Here is a 16,733-nt window from a genome sequence, read left to right on the forward strand (position 1 = left end):
CTTGGGGGGCTGCAACCAAAAGGGAGTGATGGACCCTCACCCCCAGGCTATTCTGACATGGCCCAAGTCCCCATTTCCATCTGGGAGAAGTGCTTCCTGGTTCTAATTCACTTAAGCCTGAAAACCTATGATGGGGGAGACAGTGGAGCCCCTTGCCAGCTAGAGCAGGATCAGGGGTGATTGGGCATAAGAAAGAATTCCTAAAGTCCTGTGAAGCCTGCTTTGCTAAGAGTGCTTTCATTCATATGCTAAGGGTCCGAGCAGGAAATGAGTATGTCTCCCAAAGTTTTTGCCACCCCCTTACCTGACAGACACTGACTCAGACTAAGCCCTCAGATTTCTTTGAAATGTTATCTACTGTTTGATCCTTGCCACCTGTATTCCTGTGTATTACAACCAAATAAAAGCCATTGAGGAAGGGGTTCTTGGTCTTTCTCCTCTGAGAGATTGGCCACCTCTCCTCTCCAAGCAGATCATGTCTTGGTAGTTTCACTTTCATCTGTTGCAGATGGGGGGACTTTGTGGGCAAAGTTGCCCCCACATTATTTTTTTTAATGTATTAATTTTAATTGTTGTTCAAGTACAGTTTTCTGTCTTTTACTGCCATCCCAGCTCACTACCCCAATGCTCCCCACCTCCCTTCCATTTCCACCCCCTCTAGTTTTTGTCCATGTGTCCTTTATACTTGTTCTATATACTGTCCTTTATACTGTAAACCCTTCTTCCACTTTTCCATTGAAATTACCTCCCCTCTCCCCTCTGATCCCTGTCAGCCTGTTCTGTATTTCAGTGTCCTTGGCTATATTTTGCTTGCCTTTTTGCTTTGTTGTTTAGCTTCCTGTTAAAGGTGAGATCATATGGTATTTGTCTTTCACCACGTGGCTTATTTTACTCAGCATAAAGCCTTCCATTTCTATTCATGCTCTTGCAAAGGTTAGGAGCTCCTTCTTTCTTTCTGCTGCATAGAATTCCATTGTGTAAATGTACCATAGTTTTTTGATCCATTCATTTATTGATGGGCACCTACATTGCTTCCAACTCTTGGCTATTGTAAATTGTGCTGCTATGAACATTGAGGTGCATAGGTTCTTTTGGATTGGTGTTTCAGGGTTCCTAGGATGTAATCCTAGCAGTGGAATTGCTGGGTCAAAAGGCAAATCTATTTTTAGTTTTCTTAGAAAACACCATACTATTTTCCATAGTGGTTGTACCAGTCTTCAATCCCACCAACCATGAACTTGGGTCCCCTTTTCCCTACAAACTCTCCAACACTTGTTTGTTGTTTTATTTATGATGGCCATTCTGGCTGGTGTAAAATGGTATCTGATTGTGGTTTTAATTTGCATCTCTCTGATAGCTAGCAATATTGAGCATCTTTTCATGTGTCTCTGGATTCTCTGTATGTCCTCCTTGGAGAAGTGTTTTTTCAAGTCCTTTGCCCATTTCTTAGTTGGGTTGCTTGTCTTAGAGTGGAGATGTGTAATTTCTTTGTATATTTTGGATATTAAACCCTTGTCTGAGGTATCATTGGAAAATATGTTTTGCCATACAGTTGGTTCTCTTTTTATTTTAATACTGTTTTCTCTAGCCATGCAGAAGCTCTCCATTTTAATGAGATTCCATTTATTTATTCTTTCCTTATGTTGCTGTAGGGGACATGTCAGTAAAAATGTTGCTGCATGAAATATGTAAGATTTTCCAGACAGTGTTCTCCTCTAGGACTTTAATGGTGTTTCAGCTTATATTTATCCACCTTAATTTATCCACCTTAATTTATTTTGGTGTATGGTGCAAGTTGGTCCTCAAGTTTCATTTTTTTTTTTTTTGCACATAGCTGGCCAGTTCTCCCAACACCATTTGTTGAAGAGGCTATTATTAGTCCATTTTAGGTTGCTGCCCCCTTTGTCAAATATTAATTGACCATAGAGACTTGGGTTTATTTCTGAGCTCTCTGTTCTGTTCCACTGGTCTATGTGCCTGTTTTTATGCCACTACCAGGCTGTTTTGATTATAGTGGCCTTGTAAACAGTTTGGTATCAGGTATTGTGATCCCTCCTACTTTGCTCTTCTTTTTCAAAATCACAGCTGCTATCTGGGGTCATTTATGGTTCCATAAAAATTTTTGAAGTGTTTGTTCTATGTCTGTGAATTATGCCATTGGTACTTTAATGGGTATTGCACTGAATCTGTAAATTGCTTTGGGTAGTTTGGACATTTTGGTGATGTTAATTCTTCCAGTCTATGAACACGGTATTGTTTCAATTTGTTTGTGTCTTCCTTGATTTCCTTCTTCAGTGTTGTGTGGTTTTCTGCATACAGGTCTTTTACCTCCTTGGTTAGGTTTATTCCTAGGTATTTTATTTTTCTTGTTGCTATAATGAATGGGATTTATTTCTTGATTTTTGCTTCTGCAGTTTGATTGTTGGTAAACAAAAATGCCTTTAATTCCTGGATATTGACTTTGTATCCTGCTGTTTTGCCAAATTCATTTATTAGTTTGAGCAGTTTTGGGGTAGAATCAATAGAATATTCCATGTACACTATCATGTCATCTGCAAATAGTCACTATTTTAAAAATATGGAGTGCTTCACAAATTTGCATGTCATCCTTGTTCAGGAGCCATGCTATTATTCTCTGTATCATTCCAATTCTAGTATATATGCTGTTGAAGTGAGCACCCATCATTACTTTTTCAGATAGGTTTTCTATCCCTTGTTGTTCTTCTTCTCCTGGTATCCCTATTATTTGAATATTATTACATTTCATGTTGTCTTGCACTTCTCTCAGTCACTCTTCATTGTTTTTTTAAAATTTATTTAATTATTTTTCAAGTACAGTTTTCTGTTTTTTACTCCTATCCCAGCCCACCTCCCAAGTGCTCCCCACCTGCCTCCCATTTTTCTCCACCTTAGTTTTTGTCCATGTGTCCTTTATACTAGTTCCTGTGAATCCTTCCTCTTTGCCCCTGAAATTCTCTCTCCTCTCCCCTCTCATCCCTGTTAGCCTGTTCTGTATTTCAGTGTCCTTGGTTATATTTTGTTTGCTTGTTTGTTTTGTTATTTAGGTTCCTGTTAAAGGTGAGGTCACCTGGTGTTTGTCTTTCACCACCTGGCTTGTTTCACTCAGCATAATGCTTTCCAGTTCCATTCATGCTGTTGCAAAGAGTAGTAGGTCCTGCTTTCTTGCTGCTGCTTAGAATTCCATTGTGTATATGTACCATAATTTTTTGATCCACCCATTTACTGATGGGCACCTAGGTTTCTTCCAATTCTTGGCTATTGTAAATTGTGCTGCTATGAACATTGGCGTGCATAGGTTCTTTTGGATTGGTGTTTTAGGGTTCTTAGGATATACTCCTAACAGTGGAACGGCTGGGTCAAAAGGCATATTCATTTCTAGTTTTCTTAGAAAATTCCATACTATTTCCCATAATGGTTGTACCAGTCTTCAATCCCACCAACAGTGAACTAGGGTCCCCTTTTTCCTACCACCTTTCCAGCATTTGTTGTCTGTTGCTTTGTTTAAGATGGCCATTCTGGCTGGTGTAAAGTGGTATCTCATTGTGGTTTTAATTTGCACTTCTTTGATAGCTAGCAACATTGAGCATTTTTTCATATGTCTCTGGGTTCTCTGTATGTCCTCCTTGGAGAAGTGTCTGTTCAAGTCTTTTGTCCATTTTTAATTGGGTTGTTTGTCTTCCTGGAGTGGACTTCATATATTTTGGAGGTCAAACCCTTGTCTGAAGTCTCACTGGCAAATATGTTTTCCCATATGATTGACTCTCTTTTTATTTTAATGCTAAATTCTTTATCCATGCAGAAGCTTTTTATTTTGATGAAGCCCCATTTATTTATTCTTTCCTTTTATGTTCCTTCCTTTAGGGGACATATCAGTGAAGATATTGCTGCATGGAATGTATGAGATTTTCCTGCATATGTTTTTCTCAGTGAATTTTATGGTGTCACAACTTGTATTTAAGCCTTTCATCCACCTTGAATTTATTTTTGTGTATGGTTTAAGTTGGTGATCGAGTTTCATTTATTTTTGCTTGTAGCTGTCCAGATCTCCCAACAGCATTTGTTGAAGAGGCTATTTTGTTCCATTTTATTTTGCTGACCCGTTTGCCATATATTCACTAACCATACAGAGATGGGTTTATTTCTGGGCTCTCCATTCTGTTCCATTGGTTCATGTGTCTGTTCTTATGCCAGTACCAGGCAGTTTTCTTTATAGTGGCCTTGTAATACAGTTTGGTATCAGGTATTGTGATCTCTTCTACTTTTCTCTTCTTTCCTAAAATTGCTGCAGCTACTCAGGGTCATTTAAGGTTTCATATAAATTTCTGAAATGTTTGTTCCATATCTATGAAATATGTCACTGGTACTTTAATAAGGATTGCATTGAATCTATAAATTGCTTTGGATAGTATGGAAATTTTGATGATGTTAATTCTTCCAGTCCATGAACATGGTACATGCTTCCATTTGTGTGTTTTCCTTAATTTCTTTCTTCAGTGTTATGTAATTTTCTGAGTACAGGTCTTTTATCTACTTGTTAGGTGCACTCCTAGGTACTTTATTTTTCTTGTTGCTATATCAAAAGAGATGTTTTTTCTGATTTTTGTTTCTGATATTTCATTGTTGGTGTACAAAAATGCCTTTGATTTCTGAATGTTTACTTTGTATCCCACTGTTTTGCAAAATTCACTAATTAGGTCAAGCAATATTTTCGTGGCATGTATATAATTTTCTTTTTTTCAAATATATATTTTTATTTTCTTGATTATGCCATTACAGTTGTCCTATTCCCCCCTTCATTTCCCTCCACCCTGCACACCCTCCCCCACCATTTCCCCCCTTTAGTTCATGAACACGTGTCTCAAGCTCTTTAGATTCTGTATTTCCCCTACTATTCTTACCCTCCCCCCTAACTATTTTCTATCTACTGTCTATGCTACTTATTTTCTGTACCTTCTCCTTCCTTCTCCACCTCCCTCTCCCCTGTTGCTAACCCTCCATGTGATCTTCATTTCTATGGTTCACTCCTGATGTAGCTGTCTTCTTAATTTGCTTTTGTTTCAGGTGTGGTTGTTAATAACTGTGAGTTTGCTGTCCTTTCACTGTTCATCTTTTTTATCTTCTTTTTCTTAGATAAGTCCCTTTAACATTTCATATAATAAGGGCTTGGTGATGATGAACTCCTTGAATTTGGTCTTATCTGAGAAGCACTTTATCTGTCCTTCCATTCTAAATGAAAGCTTTGCTGGATAGAGCAATCTTGGTTGTAGGTCTTTGGATTTCATGACTTGGAATACCTCTTTCCAGCCCCTTCTTGCCTGTAAGGTCTCTTTTGAGAAATCAGTTGACAGTCTGATGAAAACTCCTTTGTAGGTGACTGTTCCCTTATCTCTTGCTGCTTCTAGGATTCTCTCCTTCATTTTAATCCTGGCTAATGTAATGATGATGTGCCTTAGTGTGTTCCTTCTTGGGTCCAACTTCTTTGGGACTCTCTGAGCTTCCTGGATTTTCTGAAAATCTATTTCCTTTGCCAGAACGGGGAAGTTCTCTTTCATTATTTGTTCAAATAAGTTTTCCACTTGTGGCTGTTCCTATTCCCCTTCTGGTACCCCTATAATTCAGATGTAGGAAGCTTTAAAGATGTCCTGGAGGTTCCTAAGCCTCTCCTCATTTTTTTGAATTCTTGTTTCTTCATATTTTTCTGTTTGGTCATTTTTTCCTTCCTTCTGGTCTGCTCCCTTGATTTGAGTCCCAGTTTCCTTTCCATTACTATTGGTTTCCTGTGCATTTCCATTCATTTCAATTAGTTTAGCTTTCATATATTTCTCTAATTTGTGACTAAAATCAACCAGTTCTGTGAGCATCCTGATCACCAGTGTTTTGAACTGTGCATCTGATAGTTTGGCTGTTTCTTCATTGCTTAGATTTATTGGCTCTGGGGCTCTGAGTTCTACTTGAGCCATGTTTTTATCTGTTTGTGCCTTTTATGTATGAGGAGAGGTGCCTTAGGCATTCACCAGGGCAGGGCCACCCAGGTGGCTGGTTTGTGATGCTGTATGTGGGGGTGGGGGTCAGAGAGGGAGCAATGGTGGTCCTTACCACTTTCCCCGCCTGTTTATCTGAGAGCAAATGTGAGAGCCGGCTGCCCTGCGCCATGTGGTCTCAATGCTGGCCTCTTCACTGTTTATTTGCGCACAAATGCTAAACCGGCAGATAGCCAGCCGTGCCACGCCTCTTCCCTGTGTTCGCCTGTAGCTAGCCCGCATCTGGGATCTGCGCCCTTGGCTGCCTGTGCACCTGGGGGTTGGGGGATCTTCCCTGCCTGACCCACTGTGATCCCCGCTTTGCCCCTCTCACTGGTTTAGCTGAGTGGTTCTTGTTTTTGGACTCTGTATTGTCAGTTTTCTGTGTGGTTTGGTGGAATTTATTGTTGTTAAAACTTTATTGTTTTTAGGTTTGGTTGTGGGAGGACGCAAAGTGTTTCCACCTATGCCTCCATCTTGGCGGGAGTTCTGGAATCTATAGAATTTTCTATGTACACTATCATGTCCTCTGCAAACAATAACAGTGTTGCTTTCTCTTTTCTTATCTGGATACCTTTTATTTCTTTTTCTTGTCAGATTGCTGTAGCTGAGACTTCCAGTAATATGTTTAATAGGAGTGGTAGAAGCGGATATCGTTATCTTGTTTCTGGTGTCAGTGGAAAAGTTTTATGATTTTGTCCATGAGTATGATATTAACTATTGTTCTCTCATATATGACCTTTATTGGGTTAAAAAATACTTCCTGTGTTCCCACTTTGTGGGGTGTTTTTATCATAAATGGGTGCCACACCTTATCTAATGATTTTTCTGCATCTATTGATATGATAATATGATTTTTGTCTCTCCTTTTTTGATGTGATATATTACACTTATTGATTTGTGAATACTGTACTATCTTTTGCATCCTTGGGAAGAATCCCACTTGATCATGGTCTATGGTCTTTCTAAGGTACTACCAGATGTGGTTTGACAATATTTTGTTGAAAACTCAAGTGTCGATGTTCATCAGCAATATTGGCCTGTAGTTGTCTTTCTTTGTTGTGTCTTTATCTGGTTTTGGGATTAGGATGATGCTGGCTTCATAAAGAGAGTTTGGGGGGATTTTCAGCCAAGATGGAGGCATAGGTGGAAACACTGTGCCTCCTCACGCAACCAAGTTTAAAGACAACAAACTTTTAGTAACCAAAACACAGCCAAAACACAGAAAATTGAACTGTATTGAAGTCCAACAACAAGGAGCCATTCACCCAGACCAGTAAGAGGGGCATAGTCAGCAGCAGAGTGGGGTGGGGCAGGAAGATCTGCCTGACCAACCCAGGAGCACAAGCAATGGTTGATGGATCCCAGGTGTGGGGTGGCAAGGAGCAGACCCAGTGAGGGCGCAAGGCTGCTGGCTGACTGCAGTCACACATTTGCGCATATTTGCGTGCAGATAAACCAAGTGAAGGAGTGAAAAGTGAGATAGACCACTCAGGCTAGGGTCCCAGTGACAGGAATTAGAGCCTGAAAGCACCAATTGGGAAGACTTTCAGGGATGAGGTGCTGGAAGAGGATCCCAGGCTCACAGAGAGTTTGCTGGAAAGACCCACAGGGTCCTGGAGGGTACACAAACCCACACACCCAGGAACCAGGACCAGAAGGGCCCAATTTGCTTGTGGGAAGTGACAGAGGGGACAGAAATTTGAGAGAGAGCAGAACAAATGCCATTGCTCCTCTCCGACCCTGCCCCCCATACAATGTCACAACCTAGCCACTGGGTCACCACGCCCTGGTGAACACCTAAGGCTCAGTTCCTCATACATAACAGGTGCTAACAGACCAAAACATTATAGCTCAAGAACAGCTCAAAGCCCCAGAGCCAATAATTCTAAGCAACCAAGAGGTAGCCAACCTTTCAGATGCACAGTTCAAAATACTAGTAATCAGGATGCTCACAGAACTGGTTGATTTTAGTCACAAATTAGATGAACAAATGAAGGCTAAACTAATTGAAATTAAGGGAAATGCACAGGAAACCAATAGTGATTGAAAGGAAACTGAGACTCAAATCAGGGGAGTGGACCAGAAGGAAGAAAAAATGACCAAACAGAAAAGAATAAAGAAACAAGAATTCAAAAAAATGAGGAGAGGCTTAGGAACCTCCAGAACATCTTTAAATGTTCCAACACCTGAATTATAGGGGTACGAGAAGGGGAAGAGGAACAGCCACAAGTGGAAAACTTATTTAAACAAATAATGTAGGAGAACTTCCCCAGTCTGGCAAAGGAAGTAGACTTCCAGGAAATCCAGGAAGCTCAGAGAGTCCCAAAGAAGTTGGATCCAAGAAGGAACACACCAAGGCACATCATTATTACATTAGCCAGGATTAAAATGAAGGAGAGAATCCTAGAAGCAGCAAGAGATAAAGATACAGTTACCTACAAAGGAGTTCCCATCAGACTGTCAGCGAATTTCTCAGAAGACACCTTACAGGTAAGAAGGGGCTGGGAAGAAATATTCCAAGTCATGAAATCCAAAGACCTACATCCAAGATTGCTCTATCCAGCAAAGCTTTTATTTAGAATGGAAGGACAGATAAAGTACTTCTCAGATAAAGGGAGGGGAATAGTGGGGGAGGGTTTTGCAGGTTGGAGGGAAATGAAGGGGGGAAATAGGACAACTGTAATGGCATAAAATATGCCATCAATAAAATATGTTAAAAAAAGAGTTTGGGAGTCTTCCCTCTTGGATTTTTTTGGAATAGTCTATGAAAAAATAGGGATTAGCTCTTTCTTAAGTGTTTTGTAAAATAATCCTGTGAAATCGTCTGGTCCAGGGCTTTTGTGTGCCTGAGTGTTTTGATTACTGCTTCAATTTCATTCTGTTATTGGTCTGTGCAGACTTTCTACTTCTTGTTCATTCAGTTTTGAAAGATTATATGTTTCTAGAAATTTGTACATTTTAGCTAGATTTTCAATTTCTTGGCATATAGTTCTTCATAGTAATTTCTTACAATACTTTGCATTTCTTTGGTGTCCATTGTAATCTCTCCTCTTTCATTCCTGATTGTGTTTATTCTTGTCCTCTCTCTTTTTTCTTGATGACTCTGCTTAAAGGCTTGTCAATTTTGTTTATCTTTTCAAAGAACCATCTCTTGGATTTATTGATCCTTAGAATTGTTTCTTTAGTCTCTATGTTTATTAATTCTGCTTTGATCTTGTTTATTTCCTTCCTTCTATTTGTTCTGGGCTGTCTTTATTGTTGTTCCTTCAGTTCTTGTAGGTTTAGAGTTTGATTATTTATTTGAAATGTTTCTATCTGTTTTAGGTAGGCCTGTGTCCCTGTGAACTTTCCTCTCAGTACTGCCTTTGTTGTGTCCCATAAGTTTTGGATTGTTGTGAGTTCATTTTCATTTGTTTCCAATAACTTAATTTTCTCCTTGATTTTATTCTTATCCCATTCATTGCTTAATAGCATGCTATTTAATCTCCATGAGTTTGAGTGCTTCGGTTTTTTTTTTCCTTGAAGTTGGTTTCTAACTTCAGTCCCTTCTGGTCAGAGAAAATGCTTGACATGATTTTATTTTTCTTCAATTCATTGGGGCTTGTTTTGCATCTTACCACGTGTTCTATCTGTGAAATATTTGATGTGCATTTAAAAAAATGTGTACTTTGCTTCTTTATGAGAAGAGGGTCTATAATATCAGTTAAGTCAATTTGATTAATGACATTGTCCAATTCCACAATATCCTTGATATTTTGTGTGGAAAATCTATCCATTTTTGACAGTGGATTGTTAAAATTCACTACTATAATTGTGTTGTCCTCAGTATCTTTCTTGTAGTCCTTCAACATTTAACATATATTTGGGTGCTCTTATGTTGTGTGTATATATGTATATATACACACACAATGTCATTGTCTTCTTGATCGATTCTTCCCCTGAGTATTATCAAGTGTCCATCTGTGTCTCTTTTTATGGGTCTTGTTTTAAAGTCTATTTTCTCTGATATGAGTATTGCTATGCTGTCTTATTTTTACTGTTCATTTTCTTGGAATATTTTTCCCAAGACTCCACTTTCCATCTGTGTAGGTAATTTTTTTTCTGAGGTGTGTCTCTTGTAGGCAGCATATGTATGGTTCACAATGTCTTATCCATTCAGTTACTCTGTATCTTTTGATTGGAGCATTTTAATCCATTTACACTTAAGGTTATTACTGATAGGTACTGATGTATTGCCATTTTACTTTTTCATACCTATGTTCCTCTCTCTGTCTCTTTTTCTTAAAGCAGTCCCTTTAGCATTTCTTACAGTGCTTGTTTGGTGGCAGTGTATTCTTTGAACCTCCTTTTTTTCTGGTAAGCTCCTTATTTTGTCTTCCATTTTAATTGAGGGCCTTGCTAGGTAGAGTAGTCTTGGTTGCAAGCCTTTGTTTTTCATAAATTCAAATATTAACTGCCATTTCTTTCTGGTTGCCTTGTTTCCATTGAGAAATCACCTGCTGGACTTCCGCCAAGATGGAGGCATAGGTGGATGTACCATGCCTTCTCACACAACCAAGTTTAGAGACAACTAAATATTAGCAACAGAAAACATAGTCAGAACACGGAAAATTGAACTTTTCGGAAGTCCGTTAACAACAAATTCTTCAGCCTGACTGGTAAGGGGAGAAACCAGTGGCTGGGGAAGCGGGATTTCACAGGAGGTCTCGGTCAGCCGGACTCAGGCGCGGAATCCAGACGCGCAGAATCCAGGCGCAGGGTTGGACCTAGTGAGCGACCCAGCGAGCCACCAGGCGAGCGACCGCAAGGGAGACAGCGGGAGAGCAGTGCTGCGTGTTGACTGTGGTCGCGCATTTGTGCGCGGGTGGACAGGCGAGGGAGTGGGTGATTGGACTGGGGCCAGCGGGTCCCTGCGGCAAGCGGCAGTGGAGGGCGCCGCCATTTCTCCGCTCAGACCCCACCTCCACATACAGCCACATAACCCAGTGACTCTGAGTGGCCCGGCCCAGGTGAACCACCTAAGATGCTAATCCTCACCCAGCTGTGAGAAACAGCAGAGGGTGCCGCCATTTCCCCGCTCTGACCACGCCCCCACATACAGTGTCACAACCCAGCGACCTGGGAGTCCAAGGCACCGCTTCTCATACTTAAAGGGCCAGAACAGACCAAAAATGTCGCAAGATCTCAAAGCTCCAGAGCCCATAGATCTAAGCGATGAAGAAATAGCAAAACTCTCAGACGCACAGTTTAAAACACTGGTCATCAGGATCCTCACAGAACTGGTTGATTATACCCACAAATTAGACAAATATATGAAGGTGAAACTAATTGAAATGAATGGAATTGCACAGGACACCAATAGCAATGAAAAGGAAACTGGGACTCAAATCAATGGAGTGGACCAGAAGAAAGCAAATAATGCCAAACAGAAAAGAGTCAAGAAGCAAGAATTCAAAAAAATGAGGAGAGGTTTAGGAACCTCCAGGACATCTTTAAATGCTCCAACATCTGAATTATAGGGGTACCAGAAGGGGGAAAGGCACAGCCACCAGTGGAAAACTTATTTGAACAAATAATAAAGGAGAATTTCCCCAATCTGGCAAAGAAAATAGACTTCCAGGAAATCCAGGAAGCTCAGAGAGTACCAAAGAAGTTGGACCCAAGAAGGAACACACCAAGGCACATCATAATTACATTAGCCAAAATTAAAATGAAGGAGAGAATCCTAGAAGCAGCAAGAGCTAAGGGGAAAGTCACCTACCTACAAAGGAGTCCCCATCAGACTGTCAGCTGATTTCTCAAAAGAGACCTTACAGGCAAGAAGGGGCTGGAAAGAAGTATTCCACGTCATGAAATCCAAAGACCTACAACCAAGACTGCTCTATCCAGCAAAACTTTCATTTAGAATGGAAGGACAGGTAAAGTGCTTCTCAGATAAGATCAAATTCAAGGAGTTCATCATCACCAAGCCCTTATTATATGAAATGTTAAAGGGACTTATCTAAGAAAAAGAAGTTAAAGAAACATGAACAGTGAAAGGACAACAAACTCACAGTTATTAACAACCACACCTAAAACAAAAGCAAACTAAAAGGACAGCAAGATCAGGAGTGGAACCACAGAAATGGAGATCACATGGAGGGTTAGCAACAGGGGAGTGGGAGGAGGAGAAGGGGAGAGAAGGTACAGAAAATAAGTAGCATAGACAGTAGATAGAAAATAGAAGGGGGGGCAAGAACAGCATGGGAAATATAGAATCTAAAGGAAATGAGACACATGGTCATAAACTAAAGGGGGGTAATGGTGGGGACGGGGGGGTAGGGTGGAGGGGAATGAAGGGGGGAATAGAACAACTGTAACAGCATAATCAATAAAAAAATTTAAAAAATAAAAGAGAAATCACCTGCTAGTCTTATCATGGCTTCCTTGTGTGTTATTTTCTATTTCTCCTTGCTGTCTTTAAGATTCTCTCTGTGTTCTGGAATTTTGCCATTTTAATTATGATGTGCTTTGAAGTGGACCTCTTTGGGTTCCTTTTGATTGGGATTCCTGTGCATCCTGGATTTGTGTGACTTTTTCTCTCATCAAATTAGGAAAGTTCTCCATCATTACTTTTTCAAACAGGTTTACTATCTCTTGCTCTCTTCTTCTCCTTATGTTATCTCTATTATATGGACATTATTATGTTTTATGTTGTCTTGCATTTCCCTTAACATGTCTTTGTTCTGTGTGATTTTTTCTTTTCTTGCTTTTTCTGGGAGATTTTTCCTGTGTTGTCTTTCAGCTTGCTGATCTGATCCTCTGCTTCATTGAGCCTGCCTTTTATTTTTTCTACTGTGTTCTTCAGTTCAGAAATTGTATTCTTCATTTCCTCTTGCCCCTTGTTGATAGTTTCTATTTCCTTTTTCATGTTGATGTAGTTTGCAGTGAGTTCATTGTAGTTTCCCTGTAGATTTTGGGAATTCCCTTTGAGCTTATTGAACTTCCCTATAACCGTTGCTTAAACTCAGTATGTGATAGTTTACTTGCCTTTATTTCATTCTTTCTGAGGCTTTCTTCTTTCCTTTCATTTGGGGTTTATTTTTTTGTCTTCCTATTGTTTGGGAGACTCTTCTTGTTAGCTGCTGCCTCTTAAATTGATTTGTTTTGATCTCCTGAGTTTGTGGTATGAACTCTATGGTAGGAGACCTGTGAGATTCAGTGGTGCAGTCTCCTTGAACTCCTGAACTTGCTCTTCAGGGATGCTATTTGTGTTGGCTCTCTGAATGTATTTTAGTTTTGATTGTTTTTGAGTCACTTTTTGGAGGACCCTTTCTTCTAGCTGGTTAAATGAGGGTCCCTCCTCTTACAACATCTTGTATGCTATTGTGTAGGTGAAGACAAGTTGTGCCAAAGCTGTTTCTTTTGTATATTCAAGCTTATGTCTATTAAGTCTTCTCTCTTGCTATTTTGTTCTTTGTTGTGGGTAATTTCAGCACAGTTTAATTGTAATTCCAGATTGGTCCTGGGGGCAGGTTAGTGTGGCTTCCATTCACTTCTCCTCCATCTTCCTTTTGTTGGTGGTTCCTTTGTTGGTGGGTTCTCTCTTGCAGAAGGTATATTTGTGTTAACAGCTCTTACCTACTTTGTATGTGATATGTTGCAGGGGGAAGGCAAAATGGAGTAAGACAGTGGGAGAGTATTCTATGGGATTTAAAGTACCAACATGTAAAGAAGAGATAGGAGATCCTTTGGGTAAGTATAGCATTAACTGTGATATTTCATCTAACTAGCCTCTTTTTAGAAAGGGTGGAAGATTATTGTTAGAGGGAGGAAGCCTTGTAAGCTGAATCCAGCAAACAGAATGCTTGTAGGTGGTCATACTATGAGATATAGTGAGAGTAAAGGATAAAAAGCAGGTGTAGTGTGTGAGAGAATAGAGTTAACCACAACAGTAATAGTGGTCCAGAAGACAGTGAAATAAGCTAAAATCAGGGAGGGGTGCTGTGTAATATTTACAATTATATGGAACAACAATTATTTACAATACTAGATAAACAATCATGTGACAGAATCTATATGATATGAATAACAAGTATGGAAGTACACAACCTAGAGTAGTATGCTATTGGAACACAACTGAAGTGAAAGAAGGAATAGTAAAAATACACTATGAAAGAGAGAACAAGGAAAATCAGTCAAATAATGCAATTGAAACAAATAAAATGAAGAAAACTAAACAGAAAGAAGAGAAATAAAAAACTAATAAAAGAAGTAAAAATAATGAAAATAATAATAATACAAATAAAAAGTAGCATGCAATTTCTCTAGAATAGCAAAGTGAAATTTGTCTCAGTTTCTCAGTTTTTGGGGTTAGGTTTGTGATCCTTCTTTGGGTCTGGCTCTGGACATTTGACCACTCTGGGTCTTATCATCTCACTTGGGGGAGGAAAAAAAAAAGCCTTATGCTGACTTTAAACTGGACAAGTTCTACTGGTTTTCCTGGATGCTATAGGCTGAGGGGCCTTGGGATTCTTTCTTTTCTCCTCCTACAGTTTTGTGAGAATGGGGGCCAAGTCTATGCTGAAATCTTCACAGTTTCCCAGTTCCAGCTGAATTTCTCCATGGGCTTCTGGGCCCTCACTGTTTATCTGTGCTAGTCCAGTGCCTTTAATCCACCAGTTGTGCCATCTGTGAGGGCCACTAATTAAGAGCAACTCACACATCACCTTCTCCCTCTTTGCAGTCCTAGGTTCTGGATACTCTTAAAGTCTCTTGAAGGTAGTTCTGCTTCCCCACTGAGTTAATACTTTCTGGGTCCTCCTAACTCCCTGAGCTCTGCTGCCTCCTTTGAATAATTCATGTGGGGCACCCCTTCCTTCCTCTTAGCTAGCCATTCCTGCTGCTGTGGGGAGGGTTGGGCAGCTACAGCAGTGGGAGCAAGGGGAGGTAGCAGTGGTGGCCTATAGGGAGGGGCAACTGTGGTGGCTGCAGTGGCAGTATGTGGGGGTGTTGTAGTTGTTGTGATGGGGCAGTGACTGTGGTGACTGTAGCAGTTGGGTGCCCACAGCAGTTGGGTGTCCACCATTGTGGGAGAGTTTTTAAAAAAGTGACTGAGAGCCTTAAAAAATACTCTTAGACTTGGAAGATAGCAGTAAACTAGGTGGGAGTGGAGTCTACTTCCCTGTGCATGGGTGGAACACCTAGCTAATCTTCTGAGGAACAGAGTGAACAGCCAACAGCATCCCAGTATATGTGAAGTTTGGAGGCAAAAACTGTAGAGGACATTCGAAAATGAGAAGATAAGGAGATTTCTCCGGGACAATAAGGTCTTTGGGACTAGAGAGGGCACCAAGGTGGCTGTGGCCCCAGGCCAGGCACCTGCTGGGTCTGCCACAGGATACTTGGGAAAGAGCCAGGATTGAGAGCCAACTCACAATACTTGCCTCCCCAACATGAGCTTCTATTTTTTCCACCCTTTTTAAAAGTGGCTAGTTGGGTGAAATATCACAGTTAACACTATACATATGCAAAGGATCTCCTATCTCTTCTCTATGTGTTGGTACTTTAAATACCATAGAATACCCTCCCACTGTCTAAATCCATTTTTACATCCCTCTGCAACAGATCACAAAAAAGAGTAGGTGGGAGATGTGAACATTAGTATACCTGCAGTAAGAGGAAATCCACAAACAAAGGAACCACCAACAGATATCAACAAAAGAAGGTGAAGGAGGGAGTGCAAGCCACACTAACCTCCACCCAAGACAAACATAGAATTACAACTAAATGGTGGAGAAATTACCCAGAACTAACAACTAAAAATAGCAAGAGAGAAGCACAAAAACCTCATACAAACAGAAGAACCAGCTTCAATACAACATCAATGACAGCCCAAGACCAGAGAACTCAGGACATCAAGGAGTCTTCACTGCTGAATCTCATAGGTCTCCTACTATGTAAGTTCACACCATGAACCAAATCAGGAAAGATAAATTAAAAAAGCAGAGGCTAACAAGAAGAGTCTCACTAACAATGGGAAGACAAAGAAACAATCCCCAAATGAGAGGAAAGGAGGAAGCCTCAGAAAAAAATGCTACATAAAATAGAGGCAAGTCAACTATCAGATATTGATTCAAAGTAATGGTTATCAGAAAACTCCAATGGCTCACAGAAAATTAACAAAAAGTACAGCAAACTACGATGAACTCATTGCAAATTATATCAACATGAAAAAGAAAATAGAACCTACTAACAAGCGCCAAGAGGAAATGAAGATTACAATTTGTGAACTGAAGAACATAGTAGAGAGAATCAAAAGCAGGCTCAATGAAGCAGAGGATCAGATCAGTGAGCTGGAGGACAAGGTAGAAAAAAAACACCCAGAAAGATAGAAGAAAAGTTAAGGGAAATGAAGGACAACATGAAACCTAATAATATCCATACAATAGGGATACCAGAAGGTGACGAAGAACTACAATGGATAGAAAACTTGTCTGAAAAAGCAATGATGGAAAACTTCCCTAACTGGATGAGAGAAAAAGTCACATAAATCCAGGAAACACAGAGAATCCTAATCGAGAGGAACCCAAAGAGGCCCACTTCAAGACCCATCTTATTAAAACGGCAAAATTCCAGAACAAAGAAAGAATCTTTAAGGCAGCAAGGGAGAAACATTAGGTAACATACAATGAAGTCCTGATAAGGCTA

At 40.1% G+C, this 16,733-nt stretch overlaps 1 non-coding gene across 1 annotated transcript; it reads right to left on the minus strand.

Annotated features, from left to right (window-relative positions):
• Nucleotides 1-2,572: 2,572 nt before the first annotated feature.
• On the minus strand, nt 2,573-2,679 carry LOC119038240 (U6 spliceosomal RNA). The gene has a single exon (XR_005080386.2). It is a non-coding gene; the product is annotated as a U6 spliceosomal RNA (small nuclear RNA).
• Between the last annotated feature and the right edge of the window lie 14,054 nt (nt 2,680-16,733).

This window comes from Artibeus jamaicensis, unplaced genomic scaffold (genome assembly GCF_021234435.1).
Source record: "Artibeus jamaicensis isolate MK-2021 breed Jamaican fruit bat unplaced genomic scaffold, CSHL_Jam_final contig_475, whole genome shotgun sequence".
NCBI classification, from domain to species: domain Eukaryota; kingdom Metazoa; phylum Chordata; class Mammalia; order Chiroptera; family Phyllostomidae; genus Artibeus; species Artibeus jamaicensis.